The sequence below is a fragment of the Panthera tigris genome, chromosome F2 (genome assembly GCF_018350195.1).
Source record: "Panthera tigris isolate Pti1 chromosome F2, P.tigris_Pti1_mat1.1, whole genome shotgun sequence".
NCBI classification, from domain to species: domain Eukaryota; kingdom Metazoa; phylum Chordata; class Mammalia; order Carnivora; family Felidae; genus Panthera; species Panthera tigris.
The window spans coordinates 46,624,126-46,650,646 of NC_056676.1; the positions used below are offsets into that span (position 1 = coordinate 46,624,126).

General features: G+C 52.8%; 1 long non-coding RNA gene across 1 annotated transcript in view; it reads right to left on the minus strand.

Moving 5' to 3' along the window:
* The window catches only part of LOC122235078, a 39,025-nt gene extending 13,519 nt beyond the window's left edge, over positions 1 to 25,506 (minus strand). Inside the window, exons 1-2 of the long non-coding RNA XR_006213193.1 lie at positions 25,408 to 25,506; positions 24,928 to 25,218 (exon numbers count right to left, since the gene is read on the minus strand). This is a non-coding gene — a long non-coding RNA (uncharacterized LOC122235078). The remainder of the gene's footprint in view (positions 1 to 24,927; positions 25,219 to 25,407) is intronic.
* Between the last annotated feature and the right edge of the window lie 1,015 nt (positions 25,507 to 26,521).

Below are 26,521 nucleotides of genomic sequence, written 5' to 3' on the forward strand. Positions count from 1 at the left end.
AGGGGAGAGGGGAGTGCTGAGGTGTGGCAGACCGCACTTGATTGACATGCCACAGGAGAGGTAAGCCCGGGAATGGCAGGGCATGACTTGCATTGTAGAAGTCCCTCTGATGGGAACAAGACAGACAGATCAGAGGGAGGGAAAATGGAGCCAACCGGCAAGTTATTGCTGGAATAAAGGAGCTGAACGAGCTTGGGGCCGCCGGCGATGGAGAAGAGGGTACAGATCGGATGTGGATGGGATGTGGGGGTGGGGAGGGTGCAGGAGCTGAGAATAACTCCCAGCCTTCTGGCGTGAGTGACTGCAGGGGTGGTGGGGCCATTTCCCGAGAGCAAGTGTGGGAGGAGGAAGGGGGAGGCAATCCTTAATCAATCTAAGCTTGACTCGGTTCCTAGAGACGGGTCCTGTGTGGTAAGAAGACTTTTCTCGCAGCCTGTGTCTTACCACACCACACTGCAGCCCTGTCCTGGGAACTTCGGGGGGCTCTTACTCTATCGTCACCAACTTTGACTCTATCTCCCCATGGCCCCCCCCCCCCACGTGGGATCCATCATCAAACCCTAAAAATCCTGCCATCAAACTATCTCGCTTCTGTCCTCACCTTTCTATTCTCACGGGGCCCTAAACTGGCAGGAAGTGACCAGGGCCTCTCTGGAACTCTGGAGGCCTGTCGCTGGGTCACAGGAGGCATCTGGCTGCAGTCGAGGCTGCTGTGCGTAAGATGACTCTACGGCCAAATCTATAGCCATTACTGAGGACTTTCCCCATGATAACTTGGTGACAAGCCTTGTTCTCATAGATAATGCGGGCTAAATCCAAGGTTAGAGTTCCGCGGCATTTCCTCTGAAGCTTTGGGACTGGGAAAGTCCTTTGCTAAGTGGCTGATCACTGTTCATGCAGCAGCCCACCCCAGCGAGAGCCTGACTACCACACACACAGAATGTCTAACACGACGAGGCCTCGGCTCTGGAGGGCCTGCCACCCTCTGAGTCACAGAGCCACACTGCACTGTACCTTGGGCCCCCTCCTGAAGTCAGGGATTGTGTGAGGCCTTCCCCAAGTTGGCCAGGCACCTAATGTCAAGAAGCCAGGTAGCAGAAGCAAGGGGTGTGTGTGTGTGTGTGTGTGTGTGTGTGTGTGTGTGTGTGTGTGATTGACAGTGGATGGGGCAGGATGGCAGGAAGGCTCCCTGCTGAGGTCTCTGGATGGCAGAAAATGCACAGAAAAGAGCATGTCAAGTGGCTCTGGGACAGGGAGATGGCCTTATGCTTTTCTTACTCAAAGGTACTGCTTCTTCTGGGTACCGGCCACATTTGGAAGCTGGACCAGGAGCTGAACTTGGTTCTCAGAATCCCGGCAGGGTGGTCTGGAAGGTGACGGGGGAAGGGCGTAGGTGTGCCTCAACTGCTTTGACTCAGGTTGTAACATGTCAGCGTGCTGGCGGGTTCTTCGTGTTTCAATCAGATGAAGTTTTTGTTGGATGTTTAGTGACAGGCACCCTCTACTCACGTCATCAAAAGCCTACGGTGGAAGGGAAAATCAACTGCATATTCCTGAAAGCCAGGAAGTATCATTTCAAGTGCAAAACCTAAACAGACTTCTCTTACTAGGGTGCCCGAACGCAGCGACAGAGGGAGCGGGCGCTTGCGTGTGGGGTCGGGGAGAGAAGCTCCTCACCACCCGCCTTCCGAGATGGGGAGGCAGCTCATCCCTCGGGGGCAGTGCCCTGGTGGGCGGTAAGGGCTCGGCCTCTTCCCCGCTCCTCCAGGCCCCGTCTTCATCTCTGTCTCCGACCTTCCAGAGTGTCCAGCACTGTGCAGGGCACGTCCTGGACCCTCAGGAGGTGCTGGTGGAGTGGCTCAGAGAAGGACTGGATGAGCGGGGAGTGTGTGGATGCCCGGGGCCACAGCCAGCTTTGGGGGCAGCTGTGTGACTCTGGCCAGTCATCCGCGAGCTTTCTGACCCCCGGGCTACGCCCATCAGGGTCATCTGCGAGACTTATTGGTCTTAGACACCCCCCCAGAGTTGAAGTTGATGCAACTGGACCACGCCTAGGTGTGGCCATCCACCGAGCCTAGGGTCACTCCCCTCACTTCTTCCCATTCAGCACCTGCTTCTGTCACTCAGCCTCCTCAATGACAGTTCTTGATTTCAGTCTCCACAGACTTGGTCCTTCTAACCCCCCTTCTCGTCCCTTGATTTCCTCTCACTCGCAGTTGCTGGACCTTCCCGTCATTAAGAATTGCAAAGCCTCGGGGCGCCTGGGTGGTTCAGCTGGTGAAGCGTCTGACTTCAGCTCAGGTCATAATCTCCAGGCTCGTGAGTTCGAGCCCCACGTTGGGCTCTGTGCTCTCAGCACAGAGCCCGATTCGGATCCCCCGTCTCCCTCTCTCTGTGCCCCTCCCCGCCTCAAAAATAAATGTTAAAAAAAAACACCAAAAACAAACAAGAAAGAATTGCAAAGCCTCTGTGACCGTTTCTTCAACCACCTGCCAATTGCCCAGCTCTGCTCGTTTCTTCCAGAACCCCAATTCCCACCTCTTCACAACCGGACCAGGGCCTATAAAGACACCGATCTCACCACATCCCAAGTGTCCCTCCCCTCCGTCATCTTCTCGAGTTCCCCTCAACCAGCTTAAAGTCCGTGGCCAGTCATGACTCCGCACGTGCACATCAGCCCCCTCCCTTCTCTTGCACTGTGGTACTCACCGAACAGCCCCAGTGGAGCTCAGCCTTCTGTCAACGCCACACCTGCCCCCACCCCACCCCCGCCCCCGCCCCCTCCCCCCCAACACTGAGCATGAACAGTCAAAAAGATGAGGAGCAGGCCGGTTGGTGTTGCTTCAAATATGAGGGGGCCCTTCGGGCTTTCTGAAAACCCAGCCACGTCCCCAGCTCCACGCGTTCCCTCGCTCTCCAGTCCCCCACGTCTCCGTCTCAGTTGATGACGTTGCTGCTGACTTCACTTGGGAAATCGTGAGATGAGAAGAGCATTTAAGGAGACTCCTCTCATCCCGTCCGTGTTGGCGTGCGGGGGTGGCTGTGACCGGATACCACAGACTGGGTGGCTGAATGACCATTGATTTTCCCACAGTTCCGGAGGCCGCGAGTCCGAGATGAAGGCGTGGACAGATTTGGTTTCTCCCGAGGCGTCTCTCCTTGGCTTGTAGATGGCCGCCTTCTCCCTGAGTCTTCACATGGCCTTTCCTCTATGTGCTCCCATTGTTGGCATCGCTTCCTTGTCTTATAAGGACATCATTCGTATCGGATTAGGGCCTCCTCATTGGGGGCACAGGGCCCACTCGCCTCCTGGCACACAGGCTTAGCAGTGGTAGCTCCTCCCAGGATGCCTGAGCCCCTCAGGAAAGGTTTGAGGGGCAGACAAACCCTCCCTCACCCCCTGCAGGAGGGCTTTTATTTTAAAGTAGATGTGGCCGGACAGGGGCGGGCGGGGGATTGTCTGGGTGGCTCCATCGGTTGAGTGCCCAACTCTTGATTTCGGCTCAGGTCGTGATCCCAAGGTTCATGGGATCAAGCCCCATGTTGGGCTCTGCATAGACAGCACGGAGCCTGCTCGGGATTCTCTTTCTCCCTCTCTCTCTGCCCCTCCCCCACATGTGCAGGCACGCTCCCTCCCTCTCTCTCGCTCTCTCTGAAAAATAAATAAACTTAAAAAAAAAAAAAAAAAAGATTTGGTGTTTCAGTCACTTCCCTAGATGCCAGCAAAGCACAAAGAAACAACGGGATTCCAGAAAGGTCAAACGGTTTGTGATCAAATGTCTCCTTTGTGTTTGGTGATGGAAGTGCTGAGGCCATCCGTTCTCCCTTCTCCCAGGTTCTTCCTGAGGCGGGCCTGGGAGGTGGCTGGTCTCTCCCTCTCTCCACCATGCCTCGGCTTTCCTGCGCCCATGGCTTCTGTTCCACAGCCATGTCCAGGGAGGCCACACCCCCCACATTTAGGCCCAAGGGGGAGTATCAGGCTGGGACAACCACAAAAGTTTATGGATAATCACCTTAGGCATGTAGGTCAAACTGAGTCCAAGTAGCACAGAGTTCTTAAACGGGGGAGAGCAAAGAGTCTGGAGGGGAAAACAATATCCATGGGCTTTTTCATATTTTTCTAAGTTTCCCCTAGTTTTCTACTGCATGCTGGTGTCTGGAGAGAGAAAGAGAGGGAGGGAGGGAGAGGGAGAGCCCAGGGATGGGGCAGGGGGAGAGAGAGGTTTTTATTTCATAAAGATTTTACTTCCCACAATCTCAAGGAGGGAAGGAATCGGCAGTGCTTGCTTATTTGTGTGTCAGACCTATACACTCGCCCTGCCCCTGACTCAGATCACCGAGAGGCCCAGAAGCGTGACGATCGATTAAAAGGCAGAAAAGCGGCAACAGTGAGTGGCATGTATTCAAATCAAGGGGACACAAATTGTAAAAGATCATCTTCTCCCGGGCCGGAGGCTGCTTCTCTTCCTTCAGGAAGGCCTTGAAGAAGCAATCACTTCTGTGTTTCAGAAGGGACGGGGATTCCAGATTTTTCTTATTAACTCATTCCTCATTATGATGAAGGTATTTCTCTTCCCCTAGAAACCCTGCCCCCTGAAGCTTCAGCGTCTGTGTAATTTGCTTTACGCAGTTTTCTGTCCGCTAGGTTAGCCCTTCTTGGTTAGGTTGTAATGATTCTCCTTTTGTTTTCTCTGCTTTTCTCATCATAATGCTTTCTTCACCTCATTTCGCTTAATCCTCTCTCCTTTTTTCTTCTCTCTTGTAATCTTCTGACTTCACAGTCATAGCACCAAATGCTCAGTGGCTGTTAAATAAATGTTTCATATCAAGAAATCTTACACCGCTTGATGTGGAGTAACGGCTCACAGTTACTGAGCATTTGCCACAGGCCAGCTCTGGGCCAACCTCCCAGGATGGGATGCATTACATCCTGCCTGAATCCTCAAAGCTACCACATGAGGTTGTGGGATCCTCAGGAGGGCTGGGACAAGGCAGAGGCAAGCGGGACCCTAGGCCACAAGAATTAAGGAGGTGCTCACTTTTAGAGTCCCGAAAGGGCAGGCCAAGAATGCCTCATGGTGCACTAGCCTGAGCATTACGGTGATTTCCATCACTAACATAGAAGGAAATGGACAGATGGTAGGGCAGTTGCCCAACGTCACAGAGCTAAAGAAGAAAGAACATTTGAACACAGGTTTACATAAGTCCAGAACCCCAGCTCTTAAGAATTATAACCAAGGGGCGCCTGGGTGACTCAGTTGGTTGAGCATCGGACTTTAGCTCAGGGCATGATCTTCCAGTTCATGGGTTCAAGCCCCACATCAGGCTCGCAGCTGTCAGTGCGAAGACAGTTTCGAATCTTCTGCCCCCCTCTCTCTCTCCCTTCTCTCTCTCAAAAATAAGCAAACTTAAAAAAAGGAAGAATTATAATAAATATGTACCCAGAGCACCCAAGTAGCTTTAAATGTCACCGTTCTTAAATATGAAGAGAAAGACAAGCGGCTTCGACTTTTGAGGAAAGCCTCTAACCCAAATGCCAGAGATCTAATTAAGCAAACAGATAAAAGGGGAAAAAAATGCAGAAAGTCCTAAAGCTGCAATAATGCAGAAAGCAGAAGACAGCTTCAAACTAAAGTTTATAAACTCGAAGAATGAGAAGATGTTGCATCCATGGATCGAGGACCAGATAAAAAGGAAACATTCTGAGAGTAGGGAAACACTTCTAGAAATTAAGACATTTATAACAGAAATGAATATTTCAATAGAAGGCTTGAACAGTGAGGTTGAAGGAGCCTCCCAGGAAATAGAACAAGACAAAAAGAATAGGAGAGAAAAGATAGAACCAGAGAAGCAATGCAAGAAGTCCAACACCAAATTTATTGGCATTCCAGAAAGAAAGCAGAGCAAAAAATGGAGAGGAGGAAATTATTTAAAAAGACGCCAAAAAATGTGGACCGGCTGCCCAGAATATTTGAATAAAAAAAATAGACAAGTTATGGTGAAATTTGACAAAATCAGGGATAAAGAGATAATCATAAAGGCTTCTAGAAAATATTAAAAATTAGGAATCAGAATGGTATTCCGATTTCTCACCAATCCCATTGGAAACTAGAAGTCTGTGGAGCAATGCTTTTAAAATTCTGAACGAAAATGACTTCCGTGTGGATGTGAGGCTAAGCCAAAGACATTTTTTTTCAGATAGGCAAAATCTCAACAAATTCATTTTCCATGGACCCTTTCTCATGAAGCTACTGAAAGGATGTACTTCAACAAAACAAGAAAGTAAACCAACAAAAAGCGACCCGGGTAACATCTAATCCAAGGCAATCATGTCCAGGGCAACATGGTTCAGTAGGTCTGGAGAGCTCTCAGTTCACGGTGGGGCCACAGGTTGGAGGACACTGAATACCTGTGTTCATGCCGCCACAAGGACAAATGACCTGATAGCCTTTTAATGTACTTGCCTCCATTGGGAAGAGTTTAACAAGGAGTCAGAGGACTTGGTGAGAGGCACCTGAAAATCGGAGCAAATGTACCCGGGTGATTAACTCCGGGGGAAAAAGAAAACACTGTACATGAAAGGAAATGTAGTTATAGCAGACTCTGAGGCTTATCTGTGAATAACAGTTAACAATATTTACTGGGGCATATCAACATAAGTTCTGAGTATCCAAGAATCCAAAAGAGGTGAAATATTATATTGGAGAATGATTGTGAATGTGTGCCAGTGTGTATAAAATGTAAAAATTAAATTCTCCTCTACTAGAGTGGGAAGTTAATATAGGTCTAAAATGGGGAAAAGTCAAGAAATATATTACTTGAAACTACAGAGGAAAATACCAGAAAATGTCTGAAAGAGTCCAAAATGCCTGTCTCTGAAAACTGGGACTCAGGGAAGCAACATGCTGAGGGTAAGGGAGCCTCTGCTTTTTATTATAAAAAAAAATACTAATGTGATACCTTTGTATGCTTAAATAAGGTGTATTTGTCACCATGATCAAAATTAATATTAAAAGGTAATTTCAGTATCAGCTTATTTACTTGCCTTTTCTTTTTCCTCTTAAAACTAGAAACCGTAGTGGGGAAAATATCACTTCTTTGGGCCTTTTTGCTCTTTGAACAGAATATGCTGTCTTACTCCTTCCTCTCCTCTATTATTTATTATGAAGCAGAACAGCAGTTTTAATCACCCCTAAAGAGCCCATAATCCTCGACCCAATATTTGACTTTGAAATTAATTTTACAGCTCTGTTTGACTACACTTAGGTCATAGATTACGTTATGGAAAGGCAGCTTACGAGAAATTTAAAAGCTGTCCACCTTCCCCACCTGCCCTTGATCCAGAGAAAGGTCTGCTTCACGGGTTCTCTGATGGAAAGTACCCATCACAGCAACACAGTCCCTCTCGCCGATCGTGCCCCCATTTGTGTCCCCACACTTCGCCTGGAACTGGCTATCAAATTCCGAAACTTTCCAACAGCCATTCAGTCACCAGCTCAATCAATGTTTCTTTTTTTAATCTTTATTTATTTTTGAAGGAGGGAGAGACAGAGTGTGAGCAGGGGAGGGGCCGAGAGAGAGGGAGACACAGAATCCGAAGCAGGCTCCGGGCTCTGAGCTGTCAGCACAGAGCCCGACGCGGGGCTCGAACCCACAAACCACGAGATCATGACCTGAGCCCCACAAACCGTGAGGTCATGACCTGAGCTGAAGTCGGATGCTTAACGGACACAGCCACCCAGGCACCCCGCTCAATCAATGTTTCTTAAGCATTCAAGGGTGCTCAGCATTGTCTTAACCCTCTGGAGGAGAGAAAATACCAGAAATGGTCTATGCCCTAAGGAACTTGAAACCCAGTTGAGACAGGGGGGCCCTGGACAAAAACAAAACAAAACAAAACCCATCGTGAACAAGGCGGAATTAAGAGGTTATCTGTGAAAGGCAAGAAAACATAAAGACGTGCTGTTTGGTTCCCGGAAGGGGAGACCAGGGATGGCGAAACGGTCAGATCAGACTCCAGGGAGGAGGTAGACCTTGGCCTGCGTGCTCAGAGGTCATGTGTCGCTCAAAGCTATCTTTCTGGACTCCCCTGACTTGGCACCTCTCCCCTCAAAAGTTACCCACGCCTTCCTCTGGGCTAACGCTGGATTTTGGATATGCTTCTGGGACTGCAATCATCCCATAGCTCAACAACTTGGGCTAAACTCTCTGTTTACGCCACAAAACTGCGAGTTCCCCCAGCTCTGGGCTGTATCTTTTGGCAGGCCCGGCCCCTAACTTAGCTGAGGGGCTCAAGAATGTGAGCTGAATGGAAGAGCGAATATTCTTTACTGCAAGAAGGACAATGACGACTCGGGCACAGCGTGTGACATTGCAAGTATTTCTCCCCAGCCCCGAAGCGGGCCTCCCTTTCCCACCCTGTCTGCATGTGGGGGGCGTGGGAAGGCTGGTGGGAGAGTGGGGTCAGAGAGCCAGACAGGACAGGGAGTTCTCCGTAGGGGTCATCTGGGGGGCAGGGGGGGGGACAGTCTGAGCTCCAGCTGTGTCTGGCACATGGAGGGCTCTCAGAGAATTCACACGCCATCCCTCCCAGGCCCTGGGACTTCATACCCACTGCGCGAGAGCCCGGGAGGCTGAGTGTCCTCTCCTGATTTCTCAAGAACACAGAGCAAACCCGCAGTCAAGGTGGCCTTGATGGGGAGTGGTTCTGTGGGTGGCCAGTGTTGACTGATGGCCCCAGATCTGTAGGTCTGGGGTCACCTGAGCCCACGTTATGAGCCCGTGGAGTACATGGAGAGGAGACAAAAGAGGCGAGTGGAGCAGGGGGGACCCGGCGGTCCCCTCACCCCCCAGGAGACACCACCAAGTGGAGCCATTTAGGCTGGCCCCGAAAAGATGGTGCCGGGCTGCCTTCTCCTCCGGTGCTACCTGGTCACAGTGAACTTCGGCCTCTTCGTTCATCATAGGACCCTAACAGTGTCTCCTTCGTGGGGTGTCTTCGGGGCCGGGCCGGGCCAGGATCATGCACAGACACGGCCAGCATGGTGGCTGGCTCGCGCATCGCACACTGGGCCCCCACCCCTCATCTGGGCACCGGCTCTCCCACGTAGGAAGTGCAGAGCCCGGCAGCGGCCTGAAAAACGACCGGCGTTCTAACCATGACTTGCATTTTTTATAATTCTGGTTTTCTCTTGACCCAATTAAAAAAAAAAAAAAAAAGCCTTTTTGCTCCTTTTCCTCTTGGGCCCACTGGTTGTGCTAGTTAAGGACAGCTCCAGGTAGATTGTGTCAATCATAGAGCAGGCGGGAGGGACCCTCAGAGCAGTCCCAAGAGGCAGTGCTGTGCCAAGGTCAGGGCGAAAGTCAGACTTCCTGGCTTGTGCTCAGCAGTCCTGGGGGAGGAGGGGGCTGGCGCAGAGAGGCAGGGACGGAGCAGGGCCGAATGGACAGCCCTTTGTCCCCATTTGCTTGAAGTGCCCTTCCTGACCAACCTTGGCCATCCTAGAACCACCTGAGATGCTTTTAGAAAACGTTCATGCCCAGAGACGTCTGGGTGGCTCAGTAGGTTAAGCGTCGACTCTCGACTTTGGCTCAGGTCATGATCTCCCGGTTCCTGAGTTTGAGCCCTGCCTCCCGCTCCGTGCTGACAGTGTGGAGCCTGCGTGAGATTCTGTCTCTCTCTCTGCCCCTCCCCACCTTTCTCTCTCTCTCTCTCTCAAAATAAATAGACTTAAAAAAAAGTTAAAAAACAAAACCAACCACAACAACAAAAAGACGTTTATACCTAGACCCCACCTCTCCCCAGGATTCTGACTCCATTGGTCTGAGAAGGGGCCTGGTTATTCTATTTACCTCCTGATGGTACAGCACAACCAAGGTTGAGATGCTCAGGGTTAACGGAACCTGGTTGCTGAGTTAACCCCTTCTTGAAAAGTTGTCTTTGGACAAGTCCTTCGGCACACAGGAGAAACGTGGTCAGGAGTCAGATGACCCAGGTTTGCATCCTGGCTGTGTGTGACCTTGGGCAGGTTATCTAAGCATCCCTGGACCTCAGTTTCTTTATCTACACAATGGTCCCTCTCTCTCGGCGCTGCAGTGAGCATTATAGAGGTCAGGCACGTGAAGTGGTTGGCACAATACTGAGCAAGTCAGCCCTGCCGTCGATACTAATGATTATTTCTCGAAGAAAGCACTCTTATCTGCTGCCCAATCTTGCAGGTGGAGAAAGCCTGGGGATCATTCAAGACACTCACCTCATGGCTTCTGCAAATGAGCAGGTGAGCAGCGCTACTCCAGGCCATTTCCTTTCTCCCCGGTCCACCTGTAAGTCCCAGGGCACTCTTTCCAGCTCTTTCTGGCAATGACAGCGGGACTGCACTTCCCTGACACGCCGTTTCCAAAGCCGTTCTCAGGTGTTGTCTCATTCAACAGCAGCCCTCGCCCTCCCACAATTTCTACAGCTCCTTCTCAGCCTGAGTAACACCGAGTAACAAACGGAGCCGTGTCGCCGGGTGTAGGGGGCACAGACGAGTCACAAAGGCAGGCCACTCGGGTAGCAGCTCTGGCCTCGCAAGGCATAAATCTCGGACGCGTGTGCCTGTGCTGCCTAACCTCTCCTGCTGACACTTGAGCACCCGTGCAGCTGTCCGGCTTAAAAGAGCAACTCTCCTTTCCTCTCCGGGGAAGGGTACTGTGCCTCACGGCCCCCTGCCCTCCCCCTCCGGCAGGTGGTCACAGGGCACAGGGAGCCCTGAGGATGTAGGTGTAGGCACACAGGAGCAAGGAAAGCAAGCAAGACCCTGTCCCTTCCTAAGGCTTCTCCTCTTCCCAGGGGCTGCTTTCCCGGAGTATCTCTACCCAGAGAGCGACAATCCCAGGGGCAAGGCTGCCTGGAGGGCTGCCTGTTGCGGGGCTGCTCTCTTTGGCCTTGGGAGGCAGGTGCAGGGGGAATAAGCATCTGGGAACCAGGAAAGGTCAGAGGTCACTTCCTTGAAGAACTGAAATGAGGCTCTGTGGCTGGCACGAGCAAGCAAGGGTGACAGCAGGGGCCAAGGGTGACAGCAGGTGAGCCAGCGTCTGTGGGCTTGCGGGCTATGCACGAGGCCTGTCCTCACCGGAAGACGCCGAAGGGACTGGCAACGGGGACGCAGTGACCAGATTTATGTTTTCTGTTGGCTTCAGCTCTACTTACAATCCCCTTATTCTTTCCAAGAAAAGTTCCACCGAGCTTCAAAGGCCAGCATTTACTTACTCGGGTGCCAGGCTGCGTATGAAGTACTCTACATGAATTGACTGCCTCTTCTACAGGCCCCCACGGCATTTCCAGGAGGAAGCCGGGGCCCGATTTTGTCCTCGGCCCATTTCAGGTCCCCCCCTGCTCCTTTGCAATAGAGTGAGCGGCAGTTCTCGGCCTCCTAGGTGCTCGAGTGGGCCCGCCGGGCCCCTGCCCTTCAGACGTCACATGGACCACACTCAGCATCGAAGGTTCTCAGAACCACAGGGATGCCTGACATTGGCTTTGTACGCACTCTCACCTGTTGCTTGAGCTCGCCTTTCTAAAAGCCATCACTGGGTGTCAGGATGCAAACAAGATACATTTCTCTGGAACGAGCGCTTACACGTATCGGCCGCAAGAGGTTTCTTAATCCTTCCTGCCCCAAGTGAACTGCCCCCCAAATGGCAGAGCTCCCTTCCGTTGTGGAGGCTGAGGCTGCCCGGGCAGCTGACCTCAAGGGTGTGGGTGTCTAAAATAAGGGCCCAGGCGGGGCTATACCAGGAATGCACAAACTCACCCCCACCTTACAGAGCAGGAAGACGGGGTGAAGTTGGTCATTCAGAAAATCCAGAAGCGCCTACCTCTGAGCCCAGGTAGGAATGGGAAAGGACTGTTGTATGGTGCCCCCTAAAAACCATCACTTGTTGAGAATCCACATTTGGCATTTGACGGACATTGTCCTCATCCTAATGACAGTCATGTCACAGATATGGAAACTGAGGCTTGGAGTGGTTACCCAGCCCAGGCACATGCCTCTTAAGAGGCATGAGCTGGGGTTTGGACCTGGAGCGTTCCTGCCAGTGTCACCCCTTCCATAGGGGCGGAGCGGCCTGGGCCCCTGAGTGAGCAGGAGCCTGAAAAGAGGCCTGGTTTCCATTGTTCGTATTAGTCTGGTCCCGCCGTCCAGCAGTTAAGTCCCAACTGGCTAAACGTGTTCCAGCAACTGATCGCTGAGGCAGCACTGTCAGGGTGATGCAATGAGGGCTCGGAAGCGTTTCTTTTGTGCTTACGCCCAAGGATGAGTTGGAGTAGGAAGCCCAAGTCCTCCAGAGTCAGGTGAGACCAGCCCTTGCTGTACCACGTGACAGAGAATACAGGCCCCTGCATTGCACCCAGTCACAAAAATGGGTGACTTTCTTTGGTGACGCTTCAAAATACGGTTCTGAAATGGATCATGTAAAGTAGGGGGCGGCATATTATTCAAGAGTATCCAACGGATGCTAGATATTACCAGGGGTGTGGTGTGGTGCTTCCTGTACATCCGGGGAAGGCAGACTGGATGGCACGAAAGTGACACAGGAATCGGTGTGTGTGCGTGCACGCATGTGCATATGTGCACGCGTGTGTGGGTTTGGACTGGGGGAAGGGATGGGGAGGCTGAGTATCTAGGAGGGCCTCCAGGTGTCCCTCCCTAACTTCAACTGCTACTCTTCTGCTTTACTTTATTGTATATTGGAGTCCTTCTGCTGAAAATGGTTTGAAAATCACTACTAGAAGGGAATGGTGAGTTACTGAAGAATTCTGAGCAGAAAAGTGACAGAGCAAGATTTGCACGTTCGAGCTATCGCTCCGCTTGCAGGCCGGAGGCCGGATTGCAGAGAAGCGGGGGCGGAGGCGGTAGGTCATGGGGAGGGGACTGCAGTACGACCTGTGGCCTGGCCTGCGGCCAGAATCAGGCAGCCGGGGACAGAAGGGGCGGAGGAGAGGGAGATTTCGGAGGTAAAATCAGAGGGACTTGGCAGTTCTTGGAATCTGCAAGATGAGAGAACCCGCTGGTTCCGGTCTGGGAGGACAGAGGTGGGCGTCACTGAGCTGGAACGCACCATCGAGGAGCAGCTTCTCAGGAGGATGAACTGAGTACCCGGCATGTGGGTGTGACAGCTTCGTGGGCCATTCCTGTCAAATCCAGACCTCAATAGAGAGCTCTGTCTGTGCTCGAGACATAACCTAGGGTTTTCAATGTACAAATGTCATCTAAAGGGACATGAACGGATGAGGTAACCTGGGCGGAAAGTATAGCTAGAAAAGGGGAAAGGACGCTGGAATGAGGCCTGGGGAGCCCCAACATTGAGAGGGGGACAGAGATAAGAGAGCTAGAAGGAAACAACAAAGCGACTACACGTTAGCAGGCAGCTGGACATAAGCGTTTCAAGCTCAAGAGATAGCACCAGGCTCAGATTTGCGTCATCAGCACCTAGGATGTCCTCAGCGCGACAGAGTGAGGGTGGAGTGAGGACCAGGAGCCTCGGAAACAGCACCGTGTCGGGGAGAGGGTGGAGGAGGAAACCTAAGAGGAGGTGGCAAAGGATCGGCCAGAGAAGTATGAGAACGAGGCCCGGGTAGAGTCTCAGAAGCTGGATCGGTCAGGGGACTTGTGGTTGCAAGTAATCAAATCGCTGAATGAATAAAAAAGCTGAAGAATCAGGTAATAGGAACGCGAATTCTCTCACAAGAGGTCTGTAAGTGGGCAATTCCAAGGCTGGTTCCATGGCTAAATCAGGCCTCTTGGGGCTTTCCCTCATGTTGGCAAAATGGCTGCAGCAACTCCAGACATCTTTTTTTTTTTTTTTTTTTGCCAACAATGTGGCTTTCTCTCTGTGTCCCTCCTCCCCTTTTATCAGAAAGTAAATGTTCCCTGTGAAGCTCTCCCACGTAGACTCTCCCTCACACCCCATTAACCAGTCCCAGCTGCAAAAAAGGCTGGATAGTGAGTAACTAGCATCTCAGTCTCGTGGGAGAAGCGGAGCTCTTGCTGCAAGAAGGGCGGAGAAAGGCTGGCAGTCAGGAGGGCGACTACCAGGGGCTCCCTCTGGAGCCCATAGAGTAGAGCCTTTCAGAAGCAAGGAGAGGTGGTTTCCAGTGGAGTGGCGCGGCCCAGCACAACGGACACGAGCGATTGCACCGTGCAGGGTATAGGGAATGCTTCCGAAAGCAGTTTCAGTAGGATGGCAGAGAAGTAGAAACGGAATTACAAGCGAATTGAGAAGTGAATGAGGATAAGAAAGGGGAATAGATAGTGTAGACCAGTGGTTCCCAACAGGGGACGGGGAGACAGGGTTTTTTTTCCTCTAGGAAATGTTTGGTAAGGTCTGGAAACCCTTTCAGTTGTCGCAACGGGGCTTCTCCACAGCTGTCACAATTGGACGCCGTCACAAGCATCACTGCTGGCAGCTGGGGTCCTTGCATCCTTCCCAAACTGAACGGAAAGCGTGTCTTGTGGGTAGATGCTGCTAAGTGTCCCCCCGTGCTGCTAGAGGCTGAGTGCTTGTGTCCCCCCACCCCCCAAATCCTCAGGTTGAAGCTCTGACCCCAAAGTGGTAGAGTTTGGAAAGGAGGCATCGGGAGGCAGTTAGGGTTAGATGAGTTCAGGAGGGCTGGGCCCTCACGATGGGATTAGTGTCCTTATAAGAAGAGACCCCAGAGCCAGTAGCCTCGCTCTGAGCACTCCGAGGACGGGCAACTGAGGATGCGGTGATGGACGGCTATCTGTGGGCGAGGGAGAGAGCCCACACTAGGAACCGAACTCCGCCAGACCTCGAGCTCAGCCTTCCCGCCTCCGGAAGTGGGGGAAATACACCTCCAGGTTTAAGCCTCCAAGTCTACAGGGTCTCATTACGGCAGTCCAAGCAGACCCAAGCACCTGCACGGGACAGTCCCCACCACAGTGATCTGGTCCACAGCGTCGGTAGTGCTGAGGTGGACAGACCCGGCGTAGACTATCCCTTCACGAAATTAGCTGGGATGGGGAAGTAGAGTGAGAAATGCAGGGGTGAGGAAGGTGGGAGAGACAACAGCATGTTCCTAGGCCAGGGACATGGGTCCAGAGGAAGGGGGTAGAAATTCGGAAGGGAAGTTTGGTTGCTGATGGAGAAGGATGCCACAGAGCTAGGAAGGTGGGTCAAGGGTTGACTGAGGGGAGGCCTCAACCAGGAAGAGTATCTGTGGCCCTAAGACTAAGAGGAGAAAACAAAGATGGGGTAGAGGCAGGCGTGGGGCTGGAACTAAGGGTTATTCCTGCCCCAGGGCCATGACCTTCTGGAGTAACAGGATAAGAGGTCACCCACTGAGTGTGAAGGGGACGAGGAAGGAGGGAAGGGACGGTCTGGAACTGTTTTTAAGGAGGACATAGAGAGGGCAGGCCAACCCCCGGAAAAGGAGTGTGTCGAGAGCTTGGGTGAGGTTGGAGGCTGGGTCTGTCCTTGGCCACAGTCCCCGTGGCTGCGTGATTTCCTCCAAAACGCTCGGTACCTCGGGCCAGCCAGGACGAACTGGTGGGTCGGTGATGGAGGGATGCGAAAGGACAAGGACTAAGTGATAGGAGAGTGTTTCAGGTCATCAGGCCGGCGGCCGAGGCCCTGGGAAAATCACTTAAACACTCCAGGCCTCAGTTTCTTCATCTGTAAAATGGGTTTACCCATTACCTCACGGGGTGGTGGTGAGGTTCAAGTGACAGAGCTTATGGGAGAGGCTTTGTCAACGATGACTCTTTCCCTGTTACTATTTATCATCATTAGTCCTTAGCGGAGTGATGGTTACCAGCACTTTCGCGGGCATTTTCATTAAGTATCTGCTACCCTCACTGCCCTCCTCCACTCCTGTGTTTTCAGAATGGGGGACTTCTGTCCTGGCGGGACAGACAGACAAATGAATTACCCCAGGACACACAGAAGACCGCTGACCCTCCCTCTCTGGTGTCAGGAATCCTCTTGCTGCCCTGCCCTGACGACACCCGCCCCCCCCACCCCCCCAACCCCCGCCGCCCGCTGCCCAGGGACCAGGCCCCTCTGTATCCCGTGTCTGGGGTGTGTTGTGCACAAGACTTTGATGAACACTTGGAAGGAGCGACATGCACCTATCGCTGGTGCATAAGTTAATTAGGGCTTAGCTGGAGCGAAAGGGAGCCAGCCAGGGAGTGGGCAGCAAGAAGACAGTGAGGAAAAAGGGGTGGGGCGTGAAGACCAGCTGGGGACCCAAACTGGCAAAGAGCTGGAACTAGACAAATAGGGGGAAACTGGGGGAAACTGGGGGAAACTGGGAAAGGTGGACGTTCCAACAGCCTCGTCCACCCATCCTGTGGTGAGGACGGGTGACAGGTAGCGGGGGCCCAGGCCGGGGCAGAGGGCGGGGAGGGGAGGGCCGGGGACACCCCAGAAAGAAAGACACTGAAGAGAAAGACGGCAGGGCTGGGGAGAGAGTGACGGCCTTGACCAGAGTGCCTGGGACACCACATGTGGAGTCGCCAGAGCAGAAACCAGTTTGGGAGGGAAGAACAGGTGACCGACAGGTCAGTCATCATTACTAACATTTTTTAGCTATAACCTGTGTAACAGCTCCCGTTCGTTGAACATCTTACCTACAGTCACTTATTTCGTCATAAGCCATGAGACGGGTATCAGTAACCCCACTGACAGACGAGCAGACTGGGGCTCGCAGAGGCCACGGACCTGGCGGGGGCCACACAGCCGGTAGACGGCACAGCCACTTGAACCCAGTTCCAAGGCTTTGCGGCCCATGCGCCGGCCTCTGCACCACAACACGGACAATATCACAGTGTTTTCGCGGAAACCCCCACCTCCCTGTGTCTCTCCTCACACATTCAGTTGACTCCTGCCCGGGCCTAGACTTCCCGATGGCTATCGTGCCTGGCCAATATTGCCATCACCTCAATTTCTTAGGACCAGGTTTTGAAGACGATCGTAGGCTAAAACTCAAAAGTTACGTATTTCAACGGCAGATTCAGGCCCTGCAACGGTTCGTGGAGGAGACAATTTTGAACAGAAGGCTTTTTTGTCAGTCTCTCTGCTAGCCACGAACGGGTTGCTTTATTCACTCGCTCATCTTTCTTTGTTCACTGAGGGTCACTGTCGTGTAACGGTTAGGAACACAGACTCTGGAGTTACGCTGCCTGAATTCAAATCCTGACTCCCGATTTATGAGCTTTAGGAGCCTAATCTCTCTGGCAGTTTCTCCATCTGGAAAACGGGAATCAAACCTCCTAGGGTTGACGCGACAGTGAATGGGCTAATTACCTAGGGCACTCAGAACAGTACTTGGCTAACCTGTGCTGGGAGATCCCTAGTTCAGTGGGCCCGGCTTCTACCCTTGAGATGCCCAAGTCCAGGGAGGGCAGCAGGACTGTCTGTCCACCCCACCTACCGGCCAGGACAAGGACAGGGTGAGGCCCGATTACCCTCGGCCTCTCCAGTGACTTTTCTCTCCGAGGCAGATGCTGCAGCCTCAGGCCAGAGCCCAGAGGGGGCGCGATGCTGCTTCTGAGCTGGGTACCCTGTACCAGCTTCGGGAGTTGGCTTCAACCCCCGGGCACGAAGGCCTGCCTGTTTGAGGCTGTGCAACTGAGTGCATTCCTTTGATTGCTTTCTTCTTCCCTGACCCCAGAAACATCTGCCTGGCTGAGGTAGGAGAGGCTTTTAGGATGCCAGGGGCCGGCTCTAACAAGGGCTCTCTCCCTAGGGAGGCTGGCTGATGAAGATCAAGTCCCAAAGCCCAGAATGCTGACCCCAGGCACCTCACAGCGGAAGGCAGAGCCCAATAAGGGAAGTCACAGCCGTAAGTAGGGCACTGGCCTGGGCTTTGTCGCCTGCTAAAGACATCCGCTGCCCCCAGTGCTTTGTACGCATCTTGGCTGCTGTTCCATCAAGGCGACAGCTTCTGATCTCTTCCTTTTGCTGGAGCTCCGGCAGAACAAGGCTCGAGTCTCATTTGTCTGTCTGAGGTGGAGGCTTTCAGGGCCAGGCAGCTTGGAAAAACGAGGTGACAAAAGAAGCCGGCCAGCAATTAGGTAATGCCAGGCTGCCTGCTGGGCTGCCCTGCACAGTCTGTCCCAGACTTCACTGGGAGCCCAGGGGAGAGCAGACACGTGGATTCTGGGCTTGCATTACAGGGGTGGCCGGGGTACGTGGGGACGGAGGGGCCCTGGGAAGTAGCCAGTGACCTAATGTGTCTGAGCCTCACCTGTGTCACGGGGTAAAGAAGGCCTCTCTCACTGAGAGGCATGAGGTCCTAACCTAATCGTACTGTGATCACAGGTGACAGGACGGGTGGTCAGTAAGGCCGGGTTCCTTCCTTCTCTAGTGTGATTTCAAGGCAGTAGCTTGCACTCAGGTGAGCTGACACCGGCCCATAGCCACCCAGGCACAGGGGGGATCTTCTAATCCCCTTCCTCAGCCGGGCCTGGGCTGTGAGCTGGGGGCTCTGCCCCGAGCTGCTTAGAGCCCCTCTTCCGGGTGCAAGGCCCCCTCGAAGGGGTGAAGGCTTTTCCCCACACGACTGCCTCTTCCTCTCCGTGGTTTCCTCTCAGCTTCTCTACCTCGGACAAAGTCCTTTGCTTACTCATTTCTTTGAATTTTCTTCCAGGCTGGTCCTCCTATATAAAAAAAAACCCTTTACCCCAGGTGCCTGGGTGGCTCAGTCGGCTAAGCGTCCAACTTCAGCTCAGGTCATGATCTCACGGTTCACAGGTTCGAGTCCCACGTCGGGCTCTGTGCTGACAGCTCAGAGCCTGGAGCCTGCTTTGGGTTCTGTGCCTCCCTCTCGCTCTGCCCCTCCTTGGCTCTCACTCTATCTCACTCTCTTTCTCTCTCTCAAAAAAAAAAAAAAATGAATAAAACATTCAAAACAAACAAACAAAAACCTTTACCCAAGGCCCAGCCCCGCCTTTCTGCAAAATTCACTGCAACACGGCAACTTGGGAGCCCAAAATCCCCAGAGCCTCCTAAGACTCCAAATATTTGAATCTCTCTCTACAACCAGGTACTTATTGGAGTGTTCGTTTTTGTTTTTAAAGTACATGTGGGCCTGTGTTTCTATACGGGGAATGAGAAAAGCCCAGAAATTCTTTGGTCCTGGGTTCAAGTTCTGGCTTCACTATTTACTAGCTGTGTGACTGTGGGCAAATCACTTAGCCTCCCCAAACCTCAATTCCCTCATCAAATAATAGTTTATATAAAAGTTTGCCCCATATGTTGTCTCAGCAGCTCTTCAGAATAGACTTACAACAAAGGAATTATTAGAAATTCCTAGTTTACAAAATGAAGAAACAAAAGCTTTGAGAAGTTCTCTTAACTGCGTCCCTGGGACATACAGCTGGTGCCAGAACCTTGACTTGACTTTGGATTCCCCACGTCTTGTAGGTAATCAGGGGAGGTAAGGAACTCTCCCCAGTTTACTTCTCAAAGTTGTTGTGAAGGTCAAAGGACATCATCCATCCGCCTGTTTAACAGGCTTTTGTTGAGGACCACAATGTGGCAGCCTCAGTCTCAGGGTCTCACGGAGCGAAGGGTTCCACGGGCTGCAAGGAGCTGGACGGATGCAAGGAGGGTGGCGCACCATCCATTCAGGGGAGGCAGCTGAGTCGATGTGCAGGGAGACCCATCCATGGCATAACGCGGGGCACAGGACAGGGGCTCCCGTAGCCTTGTCAAGGTTGTCCCTTCCCTCCCCAGGCCTCCCGGCCTAGGCCTCTCAGTTCAGCCTTACAACACCGTGTTCGGAAGGTACCATCTGCCCCATTTTACAGAGGGAGGGAAAGTGGATCCCTGAGGAGAGTGGAGTTCAGTCCTGGCTGCATGTTAGAATCACTGGAAATCTTTAAAAGCCCAATACCGGGCTGAACCCCAGATCGCAAAATGAGGAACTGGGGGGATAGACCCGGGCATCAGTGTTTCTTCTAGAGCTCCCAGACCATTGCAGGTGCAGCAGGGAGGAGAGTGCCGAGTGGCTGGGTACCCGCAGTGGATGCTGGTGGTCTAGGTCCTTGAGGGCAGTGTAGTGTTGGGGACAGGGGTACGTTTAGGATGGACTGCGGCTCCCCTCACGCCCGCCTCTGCCCCTTTCTAGCTGGGTGATCTTGGGCAAGCAGCTTCACCTCTCCCTGCCTGTTTGCCCAGGGTGCCATGGGGGTCCCTGCGGCCTGAGGGTAGAACAACTGGCGTCTATCAGAAGCTTCAGGAATGTTGGTTACCTTCCCTTCCTCCTCCCCCAGCTGCTGCCCAGCTTTGGGCCATTTTTCTGTTTATCCACAAGAAGTAAAACTCAGATCAGTTCTCTCTCTTATTGACGACACTGCCTGGAGGCTGGACAGACTTTGGGAATGGGCAGGGAGAAGCCTTGAGGGACGACTGGAGTTTAGGCCAGGTAGGTCTTCTTCATGCTGGAGAGCTCAGGCGGCAGAGACCCAAGCAAAGGCACACGGTGGGTCCTGAGCCACAGGCGTCCTCCCAGCTCGCCGGGCACTGGATCGTGCTTAATGAGGTGTCCTAGGAGGGACGTTTGAGAAGCAAAGAGTACGAGCTGCCCAGAGAGCTGGTTGGTCAACAGCCAGCCAGAAATAACAGCTCTCTCCCCCCAGGTGTTTGTGGGCCAGAGGCGGTGTTACCCCAGAGTGGAGCTCAGCATAGTGCCTGACCAAGCCCTGCTGTGAAACAGACTTCTTTGTTTCTTCCCTTTTCACACCCCACCCCTGCCCCCAGCAATTTGTGCAGAGCTTCTCCCAAGTGTGTTAGAGGCATCCTTGCCGCCTCGAGAAGTCAAGGTTTTTAAACGTTCAGAACAGGCCTTCGAGAATTGTCTTAGCAGGCTTGGGCTGCCATCGCAAAATCTTGTAGACTGGGTGACTTGAGCAGCAGGGATTTATTTTCTTCCAGTTCTGGAGGCTGGAAGCCCAACATCAGGGTGCCAGCGGGGCCAGCGTCTGGTGAGAACCCTCTTCCTGCCTTGCAGACGGCACACGTGTTGTGCCCGCACATGGCAGAGACAGGGTGAGTAGGCCGAGGACAGGAATCTCATCTAACCCTAACTACCTCCCAAAGGCCCCCACCTCCAAATACTGTCACAGGGGCCCGGGGTGGGTGAGGGGCGCGATTCGGTCCATAGCATTTGTGTCCTCTCATGCAAAATACGTCCATTCTATCCCAGTCTTGCCTCATTCCAGCAGCGACTCTAAAATCTCCAGTTTAAAGTCTCATCGAAATACCATCTAAATCGATACAGGCAACTCAAGGTATGGTTCATTCGGAGGCCACATTCTTCTCCAGCTGTGAGCCTGTGAAGCCATTTAAGTTACATACTCCCAAAATACACCCGTAGGACAGACACAGGATAGGCATTCCCGTTCCAAAAGGAAGAAGCAGGAAAGAAGGAAGGGGTAATGGATCTCAGGCAAGCCCACAGGTTAACAAGGCAAATTCCACTAGATCTTAAGGCTGGAGAATAATGTCTTAGGTTCAGTGCTCTGCCTTCCCGACCCCCTGCGGCAATGGTCCCACCTCTGCCAGTTTTGTCAAGTCGGGGAGGGAAGCTCCCTCAAGAAGACTTTCTGGCCTGCAAAGTGATGGCCTAATCATCTCTCAACTGCCTTTAGGGCCCTTCTTTTTCCTTGAAGAACAGTGCACTTTGACAGACGCCGGTCCTGTAGCATACAAGAAGGTTGTGAACTTGCCTTCACTCTGTCCTGCTTTCTCTTGCTCCCTTCGTTTCAAACTGGCCGTGTCTTTGCTGGTATAACCCCATCATTTTCCCGGCTTCCACTGAGCTGGCTGATTAGATCTGTGCTCACACCCGCGTTATTAAGTGGCTGTTCAGCCATACCTTTCTTTCTCATTTTTTTTTGGCAGTTATGCAGACTGAACATTTTCTAAGACTCCAAGCTCTGGCTCCATTTTGCTTAACGATTCCTTCTTTAATTCATGTCTCCCCTTTTGCATTTTTCTATGAGGGTTCAGGTAATACCAAGCGGCTCCCTCACCACTTTGCTCAGAGATCTCCTCAGCTGCATGTTCAACTTCACAGTTCACAACTTTCACCTTCCACAAAACACTAGAACAGAATTCAGCCAAGCTCTTTGCCACTTTATAACAAGGATCACCTTGGGGCACCTGGGTGGCTCAGTCGGGTAGGCGCCCGACTTCGGCTCAGGTCATGATCTAGCAGTTTATGAGTTTGAGCCCCGCGTCAGGCTCTGTGCTGACAGCTCAGAGCCTAGAGCTTGCTTCAGATTCTGTGTCTCCCTTTCTCTCTGCCCCTCCTCTGCTCATGCTCTCTCTCTTTCAAAAATAATAAAAACGGTTCAAAAAAAAAAAAAATGGATCACCTTTTCTCCAGTTCCCAATAACATGTTCCTTATTTACATCTGAAACCTCCTCACCAGAGTCGCCCCTAATGTCCGTATCCTAGCACGCACCCCAAAATTCAGTGTTATAAGAGTGATCACAGAGGGGAGGGTCAGGCTGGCTGCCGTGCAGGAGACCAGCTGATGGGTGGAGGCTGAGCCTGCAAACCATATTCCCGCATTGAGACAACACTACCAGCCCCTCAGCAGGGAGCCACATCAGCATCCATCCCTTGCTCTGGGTGGGCCTCTGTGGAAGCCTGCCTGCAGGCAATCAGGGGGTTCAATGCTGGCCTATATGCAAGTCTCTTCCAAAGCCCCTCTAAGCTGTCCTACATAAACACCAATTTTCAAAGGCCCGGCAGAGTTACAAGTGTTCCGGTAGAAGGAGCCTTTGCACCCAGAAGTGCAGTGCTGATGGGAAGGAAAAAGTCTCAGCATTGCTGCATTGGTGGATCAGGAGAGTGGGGAGCCTCCCTCCCCTCTTACGTAATACATGTAACTGGCAACACAGTATAGCAGTTTAGTACCCAGGCCCAGAAGCCAGAGTGCCGCACGGAAGTTCTGGCTTTGCCCCTTCCTGGCAGAGTCATCTCAAATATCTCTTTCAGTTTCCTATCCTGAGAGAGGGAGATGATGACAATTCTCATCTCATGGAAGGGTGGCAAGAATTTAAGTGTTTACACTAGTTTAAGGAACACAGTAACTGCTTAAAAAAAAAATGTTAGCCATTAGAGTGCACTCATGAGAATATGCACAGTTATTGTCTGACAGCCAGTCAGGAGCGAGGAGGCAGTGAAGAGATGTGGTCAATGGGGGAGGGAACTGGTGTATGCCGAGGTGGGGTGACTTTGGTATCTAGCCTTTCTGAGCCTCAGTTTCCTCATTTGGAAAATAGGAATTACACAAAACGACACTTGCAAATCTTATATTTGGAAGCAATAAATATTCACAACTACATTTTGCAGATAAGGAAACTGAGGCACAAAGAAGTTAGAAACTTACTCAAGGTTACCAGCTAATACGTGGGAAAGCTGAGATGTGAGCCTTCATTGTAGAAAATACAACATGTTCATTTTTTTTTTTTCTATTATGGGCTGTTAACAGGATAACATTTGCCCACCAAAGGGATAAATGTATTCATAAGCCTAATTTTCAGTAAATTTTTTCTTTATCTTTTTGTGATAGGCTAGCAGCTTTAAAGTAGAGATCATCTAAAAATCCATCTGAGCTGACAGCTATCTAGACAGAACAGATTCTTCTTGGGTTAATGACCGTTAGTGGCTGATAGGGGCTTAAGCTCCAGTATACCCAAATCCACATACCAAACTGGAAAGACACCCCAATAATACTAAGAGGCGTAAAAGTGCCAGCTGACACTTTATTTCAGGTGGTATTCAATACCACAAAAGTAGAAAGGAGGTTCTGGAGAAGCTCCCTGGGAATCCCTGCAGGGCAGGTTTGACCTGGGCTTACAAACTAAAGACAAGCTTGGGGGCCTGGGGACCCCGGCCTGACTCCCACCTCTGCCAATTGTATTGTTATCTGCTAATTCTATCTCCCCAGGCGAACTCAACTTTGTTATTCAGCGACGCCCATTTGTGGTTGACGCAACCAACCGTGGTCGCGGGAACTTCTACAAAATCAGCGACTCACAAGTGAAGTGTACCGACCACGTGCTTTAAAAAAAAATCTTAGGGTACTTGTTAAAATGCAGATTCCATGCCTTTCCCCGGTTCTACCCATCTTATCCTCTGCGAACAAGGCTGGGGAAACGTGCATTTCTGACAAGTCCTCCAGGTGATCCCAGGCCAACCCATTCAGCCTGTACCCCACACCCCGGGCAGGTGGAGCAGCCCCAGAGAAACCTGCCCGAACCACGACGGTGCGGATCTGTCGCGAAGCTTTGCCTTGACCCCCCAGATCATGATCCCCTTGGAGGTGGCATCCTCGGGGACGGCAGCTCCTGCTCAGGGCCGTGTGAGAGCTGCGAGGGTGGGGGGCTGGGTGGGGGTGACCTTGGTCCTGGACTTGCCCAGGGTGAGTGCAGGGCTTTGTAGGAGAGAAGCCACCTCTCTGGCTTTTGTCCCTGCTAGCTCATTAGAGGAGCCGGCTTCAGGAAAGAAACGCATTCTTCCGGGAGGGGGCCGTGTGGCCACACGCCCAGCAGTCAGCCGTGACTCAGCTTTGGCCGGCTGGCGCCCGGGCCTGGGGCTGAGCCGGACAGGAAACAAAGAACCGCTCGAACGCGCCCTCCCGGGGCCGCGCCGCACCTGCCGGCCTGCCGCCGCCCCCCTCCCGGAGGCGGCCTCGGCGGGCGGCTGTTGCCGGGCGGGCGGGGCCCTCCGCGGAGGCCCGCGGGCTCTCTCGGCCGCACCCCGTCCCCCGCCCTCCGAGCCGCCCCCCTCCCGGCCGGAGCCACCGCCCCGTCCCGCGCCTCGCGGCTCTGCGCCTGCGCGCGCTGCTCGCGGCGCCCCGCTCGCCCGGCGCCGGGCTCTCGGTGCAGACCGGCACCCCGCGAACTCACCCGAAGCGGCTTCCCAGCGTCCAGACAGTCGGTGTTCTTGAGAAGGAGGCTCCCAGCCCTCGTCCTTCCGCAGCCGGTCTCTGCCCAGACGCACGCACCGGCGGGAAGGAGACCCGGCTGGCCACTGCCCCGGCACCCGGTCTCCCCGGCCTCCCACCCCCGACTGCGTCGCTGTGCTTTGGGAGGGGACGGCAAGTCGCTGGTGGCTTCTACCTTCCACAGCCTTTCAGCCTGTCCCTTCTTCCTGACAGGGGTCTCAGAGGTTGCTGCCCCTTAGAATCACCTGGGGAGCTAAAACGCGAAACGTTAACAGAAGCAAATCCCTCTGATGCCTAGGTTGCCCCCAGCCCCCGGAAGTCTGAACCACGGGTGTGTGTTTGCAGAGTTCCCCAGGTGATTCCAGTGTTCAGCCAGGGCTGTGGAGGGCGGACCACGGACCCAGACCCAGGCTTCTCAAACTTTAATAGGCATTGAAATCACCTGGGATCTTGTTAAAATGCAGGTTTCGATTCAGTAGGTGTGGGGCGGGGCCTGCGAGCCTGCATTTCTGACAGGCTCCCCAGTGATGCTGAGGCTGCTGGTCTGGGGGTACATCTAGGGCTGAGGGACACTTCTGTAAGTGCTCCTTGTCCCTTTACCTTTCTCTTGTGATGTCATGGAGAAGACGTGGGCCGTGGAGCAGATGGCCAGGGGTTGGAATCTCACCTCTGCCACTTTCCTAGCTTGGTGAATGAAGACAGACCCCAGTTCTTTATACTTGAGATTGGGGTGTGATAGTGACCTGGCAAGTTTGATATGAGATGATGTATGGAAGGCACCTGGCACTCAGTGAGCTGTCACTGAATATCAGCTCTCTGAGGATGGCTAAGCTCTCTATCGGCCCTCATGGCAGAATCAGCCAGGAAATGACAAGTAGAGGAAGGAACCTTCCAGGCTCCCTCTTCCCTGCTCTCTGCCCTCATAGGAGGACGGCTGGGCTGAAGCCAAAACTCCACTGTCGGGTGGGGATGGGGAGCAGAAAAGGAAGCGGGCTGAGTTGGAGGGATGAAGGATAAGGAGGGTCCCCATGAGAGCCCTGAGGAGGCCTGAGGCCCTGGGAGAACAGTCCCGCTGGAGGCAGACAGCAATGGTAGCAGGAAGAGTGACCTGAGCAGGTGGTGAGTCACGGAAGGCTGGAGAGCAGTGGCCATCAAGGGTCAGGATCCCAGGAGACAGAGAGAACAGGAAGGGGATGGCCCCAGGAGAGAAGATGACTATACCTGGGGAGCTGCCTGTCTGTCCCATTGCCCCTTGGAGGAGTTAAGTGTGCAGGCTTTCCCTGGAGGCTGTGCGAGGCTGTAGCCTGTTGCTAGTCATGTGACCTTGGGCACCGTGACTTAAGCTCTCCAGCCTCAGTTTCTTCATCTGTAAAATGGAGCTGTAATCACTAACTCAAAGGATTGTTGTCAGAACTAAGAAAGGTGATCCTGTAAAGCCCTCTTATCAGCGACTGACACACAGCCAGTCCTCCGAGGGTGTTTGGGATTGTGATTTCTCCCGTTGGAGACATGAGCAGCGGAGGCTTGCTCCCCAGGAACACCCAGGTCTGTGCTCC